Here is a 15385-nt window from a genome sequence, read left to right as displayed (position 1 = left end):
TTTTTTTGTTTGGGTTTTTTGTTTGTTTTTGTTTTTTTCTATTAGCGTACTTAAATATTAATTTTAACATTGTCTGGTTAGTTTAGTTTTGACCACAGTTCTTCAGTGGGTTTTTTTGTTAGGTCTATGTGTAGTCTGAAGCTACAGGACAAATAGTTTGTTAAAGTTTTCAAAGTGTTACTGTTAATCAGCATGGGTTTTAAAGTTACTTTTTCTGTTTGTTTTTATTGTAATTAACAGAAATGTAAATATGATGGGTGGTTGGAATTGATTTATTACTGGGTGGAGGTTAATGCAGGCACTTGAATATGGTGTTCATGTGAAACCAAGCTGAAGTGGTGTTCTCTAGGATGGAGCATTGCCTGGGGCAGTGACCTTTGCTGCTGTGGTCTTCAGGAACTACTTGGAATAGAATCTGCCTTACAAGGCGTGCAAGTTCAAGCACCTGATGTGTGAAGGTCAGCTCTTCATAGAGCCAAGGAGGAGCTGGAGGTTTTTCTGGCTTTTGCAGTGTTTTTCTGCAGCAGTGAGGATTTGAACAGTGAGTTGTTATGCAATGCTCTTTGTTACCATCTGCGTTGTGCATGACTGACTCCTGTCAGCAAGGCCAGATGCCAGAGAAGGCTGGAGAGGTGCTTCCAGTGCTGCCACTGAGGCTTGTCCCTGTTGGTCTTGTGCAGAGCAGCTGGATTGGCCTCGTGGCTCGTGAAGGATGCTGGTCCCCTTCTCCATAGGGTCAGATGGGAAGAGCCAGTCTCTATCCACATCCACCTTAATTCCTCATGGAACTGAAGTATGACTGAATACTCTCCCTCTTACCAGTTTCTTGTGTGGTTTACATGCATGAAGTTTTACTGAGTAGCTTGAAAACTTGATCAAGGAAATATTTCCTCCCCCCTGCTCCTGCCATGGCTTCACACTGCTTCAGGTTGTTGAAAGTACCTTCTCATCTTGGCAAATGCCACTGTGTCATGTCACTGTGTCATGTCACTTCAAGAGCTCTACCGATGCTGCTGTACAGCAATTAATGTGCTGTAATTATAATGTGGCTTTCTGTGAGAAGGCAAATGGCTTATGATGGTAAACAACCTGTGCTGAAATTCAGATTATATCTTCAATTTTTCTTAACCACTAATTCCTATTAAGCAATAGTGACAACATTACAGTAAAACTACAAGTGTTAATTCAGAGAATATGGCTCTGTGACTAACTTCCCAAGAAAGTTGGTTTTTCCTAGGACAGGAAAGAATATGGTATATATTAATTTATGAATTATTTGGATAAACAAAACCCCAAGAAAAATCTGGGACAAAATGGTATTAATTATATTGTGAGTATATAATATTTAAAGCTGATCAAAAACTATTTGGTTGCCTTTAGATAATTACTAATTTACAGTTCTATAGCCTGGATAGCTATTGTGTTTGCCGAGATAAATTTCTTGATAAGTAATAATTGCTGGAAATGTATTGGAGAGATACTGGAATTAGTTTTGCTCTCAGATTGAAAAATGGTGCTTATTATCAAAAAATGAAAAACACATTTGCAGAGTCCCAGTGTGAAAATGTCTAGAAGAATCATTACAATAACTGCTGAAAACCAGGTTTAGTATAAATGCTTATGGTTACCTGCAAATTTTAGAGAGTGAATTATTATAACCTTCAAAGATTACCAAGACAGCATTTAAGTCTATTCATGTTATGTCTTTTTGATTTTATATAGTTAGATCTTGCTGTAAAACTCTTGACACAATTTCTCTTATTTAGCTTAATTTTGCAGTGTATGATGAGAGTCATCACTTAAACCAAACAGTTAATCTTCAGAATACAAGCTTTTCAGAAGTGTGTGTCAAGCCATAGGCATCTCTTCCTTTTAACTCTTGTGTTGCAGAGAGAAGCTTCTGAGTCCAGGACTGGCTTTACCTCCCTGTCCTGCATAACCGACCCATGTGATGTTACTGGAGTCAGTATGGGAGCTCTGTCTGCAGGGTGTAAGCACCAGAAAAGTAACTCTTGCTTCACATGGGTGTTTTGCAAAAGAGATGTACCAAAAATAACAACTGGATATCTGCATCACAATTTAGGATTTTATAACTTTGTCAACAGTTGCTTTCTTAAAGGCCTAATTGGCAATTGCAGGTGCCTTTTGGGAAGACCCATGTTCCAAGTTGGAAGCTTCACTTCTGCCAGGCCCACAATTGGAACCAGAGGTACAGGGAAGGGAGAAGTGGGGGCTCCCTGGGGGAGTGAGAGTGCTGTGCTCGGTGTTTATGGTGAGCATCCCAGGTGTGCCCTTGCTACAGAGGGGAAAACACTTCCTTCACAGCTGCTGGCACTTTGCAGGACTGCTACTGTCACACTCAAGAAAGTTACAGTCTAAAAGAAGTATTTTTATCTTAACGGTTTTGGACATCTGTGCAACTCCTCAACATGTCATAAACTGTTGTATTCCTTGCTACTTGTTATGCATTGTGCCATTTACAAAAACCTTTAATCTCAGCTAATGACACCATCACACTTTGCTTTGCTTCCACCACCCACTGTGTCAGAGTTGAGGCAGCAGAAAAGGCCTTGAGCCCCAGACACAACTGGCAGTAGGGGAGTGATTTGTGAGAAACACAGTCTGAAAGAAACCTTAAAGTTGGTTGAGGGTGAAAATTAAAGAAAGGGAAACTTGTGTTAGGGACAGACATATATAGAGGACCTTGGGAATGTGGTAGGTCAGCCCCAGAAATCCGTACAAGTTAATCTGAAAGAGTTATTTGTTCCTTGACCTTATTTGTCAGTAACGACCCCCCATTGCCTTGACTTCCCCTTTAAGCCCCTAAGTTCCAGCCTCAGTAATTTGTGGGGAAAACACCAAGTACATCATCCGAATCTTGTGTTTGCCTGCACATACAGAGGAGTGCTGTCCCATATATTTGATAGGGGATTTTCTTCAGAGCTTAAACACAAAAGTATTTGACTTTGTTGTTCATAATTGTTCTGCTTTTTGATCTTGGGCAGAGGTTGAGCTGAATAATGTTGTTTCATCTCACTTCCACTCTAATTTCACCTAACCACAAGCCAGCCTCCTTTCTCCCCTTTTTAGGCAAGCCCTGGCTCCTTGTCAGAGTCTCGGGGGGGCTGGAACCCTGTGAGCTCTGACCAGCTGAGAACTGCTTTGTGTTCCTGATGGGTTAGGTGCCCTACACATCCAGACTATGATAGTTTCACTGGGTTTTAGCTGTTTCTCAGCTAAAGCTGATTCCCTTGTTTGGCATCAGTTGTGCTGTTTGGCCTGCTTGACTTTATTTCAGTTCTTGGCAGCTCCCTACCCCAGCCCTTTTTCTGTCACACACTGTTCTTTGCTGCCTTTAAGGGGGCCCTGCCACTTACCTGGCTTACCCAGTTTGAAACATGTTTCTCTGGTTCCTGTGCTTCCTCCTCAGACTTTTTCACTGATGCTGTCACAGTACCTGACTCATAAAATGGACCTTGATTCATGGTCCCTCTGCCGGGACTTAGATACAGAACACAAATAATGTCTTGCCTGTTTCTTCAAAAACTTCCCTACATCTGTCAACTGGAGCACATTGTGTCCTAAATCCAAGAGAGGTGGCCTGATTGGTAACACTTGGTCCTGTACCTAGGGTGAGGTGATGCCTCAAGTGAAAGGACTTGTCCTGACGGCAGCCAGGAGAAGGGCTTTTCATTATTTCCTACCAAAAAATGCTGTGGCCTTTACAGCAGTTTGCTGACGGGGAACTTTAGAATCTGGCTGAGGGATTTTTAGCTCAAAGAATGAAACACAGAAAGAGTACCTCACTCAAACAGGGGAGCTCAGGGCTTCGGGTAACAAGTGGCACAGGGGACTGAGTAAAGCTGCTGCTCATAATGCAGTTACCAGGAAGGCATCTGCAAGTTACTGGGATTCTGCTCATTTTTAGAGATGATGATGAAGGGGAGTTAAAACTTCCTTCCTTTGTAGTGGTACAGGACAAACTGAGATTCTGTGCTCCTTCTGTGAAGGAGCAGGCAGAAACTTACTGAATCAAAGAAAATTCAGACATGAGTTGGGTGTACTGGAAAGACCTGGCGAGAAATAGGGGCACACAAGGGAGACTTACATAAATGGAAAAAGGAAGAAATTATTCACAGAGCAGGGAAAGACCTAAGGAGTGATGTGCAATCTCCTGCAAATTATGGGAAAGTAACCCATTTTTCGGTCTTTATTTTTGTTTCTTATGTAATAGCTCATCTTCAAAAGGATTTAGAGCAGATTTCCCTGGAGTGACTAAGCCAGATTCAAAAATCTGGGAAAAAAAAAATTGACTGGGAAGACTGCTTTTTCCCTCTGTACCCACCTCAACAGACAAAAGTATGGTCATGGCTTATTGAATACAGGCCATCAAAGCTACCACCTCACCTTGGGACAAATCCAGTATACAAATTCTGGTTTCTTTTTCCAATTCTCAAAAAAACCAAACAAACAGTCTTTAAATAAAGAAATGATTGTGGATGGTGGTGTGTTGATGGTGTTTGTTGTTGTTTGTTATTTTGGGTTTTTGTTGTTTGTTTTTGATTGCTTGTTTTGTTTATTTGGGGTTTTTTAATAATACAAATGAGGAAATGGAACTGCAGAGGGGCTTCCTATTCTGCAGAAGAAAGAAAAGGAAGAAGCATGAAAAGAAAAGGAAGCAGCATGAGCATGAATCTCCTGCCTGGGAAAATGAATCAGCCATCTGGCAGCTTGAGTTTATTCTGATCTTCTCTCGTGGTGAACCTCTGGCCATTAATTCAGACACAGAATTGGTATCTGCCCTCTCCTTGCTCAGTTTCCTGTGTGACTGATCATGAAGTTCTCTTTGGAGAACAGTGCCTGTAAAGTCTTTGTTAAATCCTCTCTAAATTTGGCTCAATATCAGAAATGGTGGAATTTGAAGTGCCTAAAGAGTAGCTTTTTTGAAAAAGATTACATAGTCCTGTGAAATACTTTCTCCTAGTTTTTCACAGAACTTCTTTTCTATTAGATATAAATAATTTCTAGACATGTCAGAATTTAAAATATCTCTTTTCTCTTTTTCTTTATGATGTTTAAAGAGTACTTGTTTTTCTTTTACATTTTTTCATTGTATTGGAAACGATGCTAGTATGCTAAAACTATACAGAAACTTCAGGATGATCTTTTTGTTTTTTCCCAAAGTCTGAACTGATGGTAGAAGCCCACTCTGGAACTGATAGGTGTGCCTGCAGAGGAACTGCTTTTCATCATCTTCCCTGTTGTACCAACTGGAAGGCTCAGTCCCAGAAGCACAATCTCTTCATGAGGAAAATGCAGGAGGTTAGGCTCTTCAGAGAGCCAGTTTGACCCCCTTAAAGGTGAGGAATCCTCACAATGCTCAGTTGACTTAAGAAATTCCTGTCTTCTGGTCACTGGAGCAGAGCAGAAACTTTCCTGGCCTCACGGCAGAGCTCAGCACCTTCAGCTGTGCTGACTTCAGTGCTCCTGCAGCTGTACTGGAACAGCTCAGAGAAATGATCTGGGCTCAGGGGTGGGAATCAAACCTTAGAAAACAAACGTCCCTGTCCCCTTCTCCGATGAGGCAACAGCTTTGCTAAGACAGGGCTGAGCAAACAGCTGAATGAAACAACCGCGAGGGAGGAAATTGAACCGGAGAGTGCGAAATCCTCTTAGGCAGGCTCTGTGACCAGGGGTTTGTAATGTGCTGCTGCACCTGGAGTCTGGTCTCTAGAGTGCTTCCATGTTTTGTCAGAAGCAGAAAAAAGCAAATTCTGTCGTGTGAGTCAGGACAGCCAGAAGTGTTATGGATCTGGGCTTCCAAGGCCTGAGTCAGCTTTGGGAATGGGCTGAAATCTGCCACGGTATTGTCAGCGCTTGCACACTCATTCCTTCAAAACCACACCTTAAAAACCATGTCATGTTTGCTTCACGTTAGGTAAGCACACTGAAACCTCTCAGCTGTGAGCTCAAGTGTGAACTACAGTGCTTTTGGAATAGAACGAAATACACGTGCTGTACATGTATTTCATGCACAGCTGAGTGGAGCTGCCTCGTGTTCCTGCTGGCTCCTGCAGTAAACTGCTATAATCTTGTGAAGTTTTGGACTGCAGTTTTAATATCAGTTATCCCTATTGTATCTCAAGCAGAAGACACATTACTGGAATTCTGTGTACAGGCAAAATGTTGTAGTTTATTTTTATGGAAAGGTTGTCTGTCTGGCAGCTGTATGAGACTGGCTTTGTATGGGAAAGGCACAAATGGATGCAGCTCTATTCCTAAGTGTCGCTTTATAACAATATAGATAATTTTAAAAGCTTACTTTGGTGGGGTTTTTTTAAATACACAATTCTTCTACATTTTCCAGACACTATCAGATTAACATTAAAGACCATCAGCAGCACCTGTAGCTGTAATTGAAACCGTGAACATGGTTGTATGACTGGGCATTCAGGATGCTATTTTAAAGTGTTCCCTACAATGCAGTCTTTTTTTTTTTTTTAATTTCCCCTGAACTTGACAGGTGCAAAACTATTCTGAAATGTGAATTCAAGCTACAGAACATGATTTATTTTTGTAAGCCTGTCTCATGTACCCACAGATTGTATCTAGAATTCCTAGGTGTCATCAACTTGTATTACACGGGTTTTAGTGTTTTTAATTTTTTTTTTTTTTTAATTTTATTTTAAACATTGCTAATCTGATCACGGTTTCCATTGTAAGCGTTATTTTCTCTGTGGGATGCCTCATCTTAGTTTTGAAAAGACTGGAACTGGTGGATACTCTTCTCTTAAATACCCTGCCTTTGTTAGGCAGGTGAGCAGAGTAACTCAGCTTAGCGACTGCTTAGTTATGCTAACGCTGTCCCCAAAATTAAGAGTAGATAAACACAAGAGGGTGATTAGAGCCTAATTACCAGGACAAAACTATTATTGTGCTGACTGATCTAAATACAATCGTACGTGAAACTATTCAGCATGAGCAACGTGCTTAGCATTACACAATAAAGTGAAAAGAAACCCAGGCGTCACAAACTGTGTATCTGGTTACTTTAAGAATTCTCTACTGCTTATATGGATCGTTTTAGGTTCATATAATCCTCATGCAGGGAGAAAAAAAGAATCTCACAAATGCTCATTTAACTTGAACACACTGGGCGATGGGCAGAAGCAGAACGCGTTTCTGGAGAACGCTCCCGACCACACGAGCTGCAATCGGCGCCAGCAGACTTCGCTTCTGTGCGCGTCCGGCAGTTCCCCAGATAAGGCACCCCGCATCCATGAGGGCAACCGTGCGTTTATCTCCCGGGCCGCGGGCTCCCTCCCGCACGGCTCCGCTTCCTGGCTGCGAACGCAGGCAGCGAGGGCGGCCCTGCGGTACTGGCTCCGCGGGGCACTTCGGTAAGGCCCAGCTTCGCCTCGGCCGGACAATCACGTCCCGTTTCCGCGGGTCTGCGGGCGGCCGGGCGCGTCCCGGGGGCCGGCCCCGTGTGCGAGCGGCCGCTCCTTTTTAGGCCGCGCCGGGCCCCGCCGCCGATCCCAGCCCGGGCCCGCCCCGCCGCAGCTGCGCGCCCGCCCCGCGCATGCGCCGCACCTTGTTTACCCCGCTCGGCGCGGCGCTGCCGCGGCCGGCCGGCAGGTGTCGCCCCACGCCCAGGAGAGCGGGCCCCGCTGGGCGGCCGCCAGGTGGCGCCTGCGCCCTCCATTCGCCCGCGAGCCGCCGAGCAGCGAACACCCCAAACAATCCCCAGCGCCGCCGCCAAATTAAATAACCCCGACCCGCCCGCGCCCCGCGCCCCCTCCGCGCCCACAGCCCGGCACCGGCCGGGACGGGCGCGCAGCCGGCGAGCCGCGCCGGGGATACGGGAGCGGAGCCGCGCGCCGGGGCCTCCTCGCTGCCTACGCCGACACTGGGCAAGGTAAGTTAGAAAATGGCGGCGAAGCTTCTGGAAGTTTGGCGGGGGGACACGGGATCGCGGTGCGCGGCGGCGATGAGAGGCCGGGCCGGGGCCCGCGGCGCCCGGGCGCGCACGGGGCGCCAGGCCGGCTGGCCGCGGGGACTGCGCGCAGCCAAGATGGAGGACGGCGGGGCCGAGCCGCGAAAACACTCCAGCCCCCCGCTTCCCCACCCCCCGTTCCCGGCGCGCCGCGGCGGGGAGGGGGGAGGCGAGCGGAGCGCGAGTGAGAGAGCGAGAGGGCGCCGAAAGCGGCCCCCCTGCCCGTCCCGGCCCCCTTCCTCCTCCCCAGAGCCGGCCGCGGGCAGGCCGGGCCTGGCGCTCGGCGAGCTAAAATGGAGAACCGCCTTCTCCTCCTCCTCCTCCTCCCCCCTTCTGCCGAGCCGAGCAGGGGCTGCCGGCAAGATGGAGGACTCGGGCATTGTGTGCGTGGGGTGTGTGTGCGGGCGAGCCGGGCCGGGCCGGGCCGCTCGGGTGGGCAAGCGAGGGGAATGGGGCCGGTGCCCGAGCCGCGCTCGGGGGGAGCGCTGGGCCGCGCAGAGAAAATGGTGGGGCGGCTGCCGGTGCCCCGGGGTCGAATGTCGGGGGAGGCCGCGGGCAGGGGACTCGCACCCCTGACAGCGCTCGCCACGGCTCCCTTCCCCGTGCTCCCGGCTGCCCAGCAGCCGAGTTCTTCCTTCCCGTCCGCTCCCGGCGGGTTCCCCGCGCAGGGAAGTGCCGAGGGATCGGGGTTTGTCTCCTCGGTCTCTCTTCCCAGAGCTGGGGGAACTCTGGCCGCCCTTCCCCGTGACTGCATAGGAGGGCTGGCGGAAGCGGGGCCCCTTCGGCCCAAGTGAGGACGTAGGTAGGGACTGACCTGCACCTTTCCCCCCTCGCCTCCCTTTGCTGCCCCCCCCGCCCCGGCGCCCAGCTCGGTGAAGGCCTTTGTGGGTCGAGTTTTCCCCTCCGAGTGACTTTGGCCGAGCTCCTCGGCTGCTGTCCGCTAAGAGGAAGAGTTGTGGCAGTTTCCGTTCGGCTTCCTTTATTTTTTTTGTAAAGAAAGGGCGCTTGCCAACTTGTGCCGGGGACGCCCGATGCCGGGAGCCGCGTGTTGCTGGAACCCCGCTGGGCTCTCGCCGGCCCCGGTGGGGGAGGGGGGCAGGAGGAGGAGGAGGAGGAAGGAGAATGCTTCTTACTGGGGGGTTTTGGCGCCACTTTTGTTTTAGATAGTGCTCCTCTGCCCCCTCCTCCTCGGCACGCACTGAACTGAGCTGAACCCTGCCCAGGTAGGAAACGAGAGCTTTCCTGGTGTTTCTCTTTTTTGGGCGCTTATTTTCTCTACACGGATTAAAAAAAAAAAAAAAAAAAAAAAATATATATATATATGTACGTGTCTATGTATATGTATATGTAGTTGCTGCGGTTAGGGACGGAGGGACAGAGCAGTGAGCGGCCGCAGATGGCTGGGCTGGGAGGCCCTGTTTTCCGGGAATTCCTCTCCCTGCCCGAGCGCATCCCTGGTGCTGGGCGTGCTGGCCTGGGGGCCCGCACCGCTGTGCTCCCGGCCGCGCTGCCTCCATGCCTTCCTCTGTTCCGGTAGCGTTGTATAATCCGTCTGCCCCGTGGAAATCCGGGACCCACCGACCTCAATTTTTTTTTTTTTTTTCTCTCTCCTCGCCCCCGCGAGCGGGCGTGGAAGCCATCGGGCCCCTCTGTCGCTGCTTTTATTTATTTATTAGACTGCCCGGGCCCGGCTCTCCTTTCTTGTGTTCCCACGGGATGCGGCTTTAGTAGGTGACACAAAGTTTCGATCACCGCCGAGTCCGGTGTTCTAGTTACTCAAGGGGAGTGGGTGGTTGGTTGTTTAGTTTGGTGTTGGTTTTTTTTTGGGTTTTTTTTTGTGTGTTTGGGGTTTTTTTTTCCGTTTGTTTTATTTTTTAATTACTTTTTGGCAGCCCGGGTAGCTCTGTTGCCCCCCCGCTTGCCCTGCCCGAGCTCGAAAGCTCTCCCTTCCCGTGCGCTCCCCGAGCCACACCCTGGCGTGTCCGGTCTCCCGAGGCGCCTGAGCCGCCGGTGTGACCCCGCGTTCTCGCTGCGCGCCCGGGGCCGCCGCCCGGCGCGGTTGCGGGGGGGCCGTGCCGGCGCGGCCCGGGCGGGCGGGCGGTTGCCGAAGTGCGTCACGGCGGCCCCGCCGGGCCTGCTCGCCGCGCCTCGGGCCGCGCCCGCCGCCCATTGGCCGCCGCCGCGCGGGAGGCGGCCGCTTCCTCCGGGCCCGGCCGGGCCCCTCCGCTCGGCTCGGGGCGGCCGGCGCTGCTCGGGCTCCGCTCGGCATCCCGCTTGCACGGCTCGCCGGGCTGCTGGAAGGGAACCGGAGGAAGACGCCTTTTGGATCGCTTCCCTGGAAGCCGTTGCACGACGCTTTCATGCTCACCGGGAGTTTTGTTGAATCCTGTTTTAAATGACCAAGAATGAGAGTTCCTAGTGTTTCCTGCAGCGAGGTGTTGTTCTCCAAGCATAAGTCTCCCTGTTAACTCTTGGCGGTTCCGTCTCGACTTGTGATTGATTACTTCTTTCTCGTTTGTAGTGCTTGGCCATTCGAAACAACTTTTTCCGTTTTTCATAGTCTCTTTAAATCAGTAATCTATTTAATATTATTCCTGGAGTATTTGTCTGGTGTTGAACTCTCCCAAGACTTATCCATGTGCAGGCTGGCTGATTGTGTGCAAAGAAATAAATACCACAAGTGATTGTGCAATTGACCATCATTAATCTTTGTCATCTTGGTTATCACTTGTTCATTATCCTCAACTCATAATTTTGTGGATCGGTCTTCCTGGTGATCAGTCACAAAGTCAGTACCACAGATCTAGTATAGGACTCTTTATTGGGTAACATAGTTTTTCTTTTATGGCATGATAACAGTTTCATTGCTAAATGAAACAGGGTATGAGAGCTGCCTTCCTTTTAGCATAAACATGAATATTTTTTGCTGCTGAAAGCCCTGGAGGTGAAGGGGCTGGAATCTCCACACTGTTCTGATGAATCAAAGACTAAAAAGCTTCGAAGTTATACAAAGGAGAAAAATATTAATTGAATCCTATCTCTGACAAATAGTTATTGCTATGTAACTCATACAGCTCATGTTAGTCCTTCTTGACAAAAGCAGCGACATTTTATTGTGTTGTCTGCAGGTGGGCTTTGTGCAATCTGTGACACAAACCCCTGAATTTCTGTTGCTGTTTGAATTGTTAGCTGTGGTAAACTTAAAGTGGGCTGTTGTATAAGCTTAAATTCAACCAACCAAAAAATCCACAGGCATGGAACTGGGAGATAGGAGAGACTTCAATTTTTCTGTGATACTTTCTATCCTTCAGATAACTTCCTAGTTATGTACTTGGGCCAGAGTTATGCTTTTGGAGCTTTTTCATACATTTACAGTTTCAAGAAGATAATGCTGAATAAAGTCAGTAATCAGTGTAAGAATATGTTAAACTTGTATTTAAGAAGTTAAAGTAAATTTTTTGTATGACTCTCATCTTTTAGATATAAAGTCTTGATGTTTTGCAATTGAAAACAAATTAATTTGAGTCAGTTTAAATCAAGGATCCTGTGATATTTGAATGTATTTTTTAAAAACTGGCTTCTGTGAAATTACAAAAAATTGCTATTTCATAGCTTATTAAAATACTTTGTTTAAAAATCCATTATGTTACTTAAATAGCATTCATTTTATAAATTGGAGTATTCAGTTAGCTGGTTGGTAATCTAACTAAAATTCCATAAATATATCACATTTGATCTTTACATATTCAAGTCTTTCAACATTTGGAGTGAAATAATTTCCATTTGGAAGGAGTGTAAATAGAATTGTCAGTTAAATACTCTCTAGGTTTATTTTGTCTCAGTATAACTTACCAATAGCAACTGAATTATAAAAAAATAAAGTAATGTAGACAGCTTCTCTTGAATATTACATGCTACTCCAGTCTCCTGTAGAAAATAGCTGCAGGCAACAAACCACTTGAAAGTTCCTGCTCTTGGTGGTGGGAGCAACTGTGTTAGACTTAGTTAAGTCATGAAATAATGTTGGCACATCAAAGCTTTATGAACTTTTTAAAATTAGATTGCTCTTTGTCACTTATGGCTCAAATTTAGAATGATTCCAGAATCCTCGTTTGTCATTTTCATTTGTGGTCTTACTGTCTCAGTTGTTTTGCTGCAGGCAAATATTTTAGGAGAGATGAGCTTTTCTGAGACTTGTGTGCCAGTAAAAACAGGTTGTATGCTTTACAGAAACCTGAAATACTTCAGTTGCTTATTTTCACCAAATGAATCTCAGAAAATAAGCAAATATTTCTGCTTGTTACTTGTGCTTGTCGGTTGTGGTACTGGAATTCAGTGTTTGTCAGATGAGACAAGGTTTTCAGCTTCATGTGATCTCTACATACAGTGGCCATTCCTTCTCTAATTTGAAGATTTAGGATAATGTTGTAGGTGTGAATTTCCAAAAGGGTACTGTTGGATTTTGGTGGTGGATGTTGTTTTCTTTTGTGGTGTTTGTTTTTTTTTTTTTCTCCTTTTTCCTCTTTTCTTTTTTTTAATGTGTGTAATTAAGAAAACATACTGGAAAGAGGAATATGTTGTCGATTTGGTCTCTGTCAGCGAGATGTGAGGATTTCCAAGAGCATCATCTGGTTCAGTACTTGTTTTGTCATGGAAAGAAGTGATTGATAGCAGCCATCAATACACCAGTTTAATACTCTTAAATAAAACCTTTGCTCTCTTTCTCAGTATCACTTAAAACATTCCTATTCTGAAAACTTCATGTTATATGAGGTTCATTGAAAAAGAAGAAGAGAGTGATAATGTAGTCCTTGGGAAAAAGAGGTGAGCGGGGAATTGGAGTTCTAGGTTGGGAAAAAAGCTTACACATAGCAAATATATGGAGGAATGGAAAGAGCTCTTTTCCACGTGCATCACAAAAACTTAAATGGTGACATAGCCTATAGCTGTGGTTTACATTCAGTGCTGTCCAGCGTTTTAGGTGAACTCCCCTTTAAACTCAAAGGCTAAGTAAAAATGGGAATTCCTCAAGGTCCCATAGTTCCTGGGTCATTGGCACCGGCAGTCGTGCGGTGTGGGCTGCTCCGAGCCTTCTTTTGCCTCCTTCCCCTGCCGTCCCGTGGGCTCCGCACAGAGGTGGAACGGAGCGGGGCTCAGGCGGGTGAAGCGCCTGGTTCCGCTGGGGCGTGGAGCCCCTCCCGGCGGGACGGGCCGCGGGCCGTGCCGAGCTCCCGGCGGCGCCGGGTGGGTGCAGCGACCGCCCCCGGTCCCCAGGGGGCGCCCCGGCGGCGGGGCCGCGGCTGCGCGGGCGGGGATGGGGCGCGGGGAAGGGGCAGGGGCGCCTTCGGTCGCCTTGGCAGTGCCACATCTGCGGAACTGCAGCTTGGGGCGAGCGTTTGTTCCGTCTAAAAGACTGCTTTGAAGAGTAAACCAGTTAAGCTCTTCCATTCAGTGAACAGGTTTCGTGTTTGAAGATTAGTGCAGTGACTTCAGTTGGCTTTTTATGTTAGGAAAAAAAAATCTGCTTTCAAAAAGTTCTGCATCTTTGTAGTTTAAGGGTAAGCCTTAAACTGATGTAACTTTTGACAAGGTTGGATATTTACTTAAGAGTACTGTAGCAAAAACTCATTTTGAGAGTACAAGGTTAAAATTGTAGTTTTAATCCTATCTTGTTTTAGCTAGAATTTATCTTCCTTAAATATTCTTATCCTGAAGATCATAAAAATCTGGTAAATTTAGAAATTAATTTTTTGTGAGCATAAATACAAAGTAGGAGAAATCTCTGAAGGTGACCCTCATTTAGATCTTCACAGACAATTGTAGGACTGGTGTTGGTTAGTTGAAGTTGGGAAGCTTGTATCAGGAAAGGTATTTCAGTGTTCTGGGGGTATCAACACATAAACCATGTTCTTTTTTTCTTGATCCTGTCAGTTTGATGGGTGAGATGACTGAGACTAGACCAGAATCCTAGACTTGATGGGTTATGCCATTCCATTATTTCACAGAATACTCAGTCAGTTTTTATCTCTGTATTTCCAAGTTTTCCGCTGTTTAATTGTCCTAGATCTGTGAGATCTTGGGTAGAGAAGAGGGAAAGGGAAACCTTTCGCAAACATTTTCTGAGATCTGGCACCCAATTTTGGAGATAGGAATGTGGGAAAATTTGATCCCCCCAGGGTACCCCTGTGCCTTTCATGTGGCACCTGGCTTTTCCCAGCCTTTACTGGTACAGATTTGCATGGAGGAGCCAGGACTAGTCTCTATTTAAACTTGTTTATGCCAATTTGAATCAGAAATGAAGGGCATGTCAGACTGTATTTGTGTGCAGCTACCTCTTGTGTTATTGTGGCTTCAGAGGGAAATAAATTAGTTGTCTGATAGCTGCTTTGTCCAGGTATATACTTCATTGTTGTCTATTCTGCACATTTTTTTGATTGTGTAGCTAGCTATGATTTCTGTCTTTGGTAGGCTTATTTTTGTAAAAGAATATGATCAGAAGAGGGAGTAGATGTAAGAAGATTGGCATATATAGCAGGGTAGTTTGTGATCTGTGATTGAGAAGCTGATCACAATACCTACCCAAAAAAGTATCTGAGGGCATGTGTTGGTTGGTTTTAGGTTTTTTTGTGAAATTCTTTTTTGGTAGGTAGGTGAGTGGTTTATTTTCTTATGGCTCTGAATTTAATGGCTTATTAGTCCTGCCCTTATACAACCTTTTATGCATTTTACTTTTCTATGCTTTATTTCTGTAAATGTTAGTTATTATGTTAGAGCAAGGGAATATGTGTGACACTAGAAATAATTTTGTTTTCTGCAGCAGTTTTTTGTTACTGCTTCTGTATAGCTCTAGAGAGGAAAGTGTTTTTGCATCTGTTCCCCTTGTTCAAGGGTTGATAGAACAAGCTGATGACTTCTGCTTGTGTTTTGAAAAAGGTCTCAAATGGTGCTTGTTGTCATATAATGGATCTCTTTGCAGCGGTTTGGATTGATAAGAATTCTAGCTGAAATTTCAGGGTTTCCTATTAACAAAATAATGATTCTGAATGTACTGCCATTTTGGAAAAGACAAAACATTTCTGAAACTACTGACTGTTTTAAAAAGTAACAACTTAGATATGCATATTTTATTTAGTTGTGGTTGCATTCCAAATTTGGCTTTGGAGTTGCTGCAAAGGTTTGGTGAAATGCTGCTTAGCTTGTGGCCTGCGAGTGAGAGAGCTGTGGGTGATTTGGGGGACACCTGACCCTCCCTGCAGGCTCCCCTCACGTTTCTCCCTGCTCCAGTGGTACCTCAGAGAGTGCAGGCTCGGGTGATGAACGCTCCTGGGAGGGTCTGTGTTGAACTTCGTGTGGTCACGTAGCAAAGAGGACTTAATGCAGTTTTCTATT

General features: G+C 46.2%; 1 protein-coding gene across 5 annotated transcripts in view; it reads left to right on the top strand.

Moving 5' to 3' along the window:
- Window positions 1–7821: 7821 nt before the first annotated feature.
- The window catches only part of STAG2 (stromal antigen 2), a 74528-nt gene continuing 66964 nt past the window's right edge, over window positions 7822–15385 (top strand). For 4 of the 5 annotated variants that reach the window (XM_053990622.1, XM_053990621.1, XM_053990618.1 and 1 more), the window contains exon 1: window positions 7822–7918. The gene's annotated coding sequence lies outside the window, so the exon portion shown is untranslated. Of the gene's footprint in view, window positions 7919–8861; window positions 9220–15385 lie in introns of those variants that run through there. The other variant, XM_053990619.1, reaches the window with a different exon arrangement.

Source organism: Vidua macroura, chromosome 14 (assembly GCF_024509145.1).
Source record: "Vidua macroura isolate BioBank_ID:100142 chromosome 14, ASM2450914v1, whole genome shotgun sequence".
Lineage (NCBI taxonomy): Eukaryota > Metazoa > Chordata > Aves > Passeriformes > Viduidae > Vidua > Vidua macroura.
This window is presented reverse-complemented; position numbering and strand designations above follow the sequence as displayed.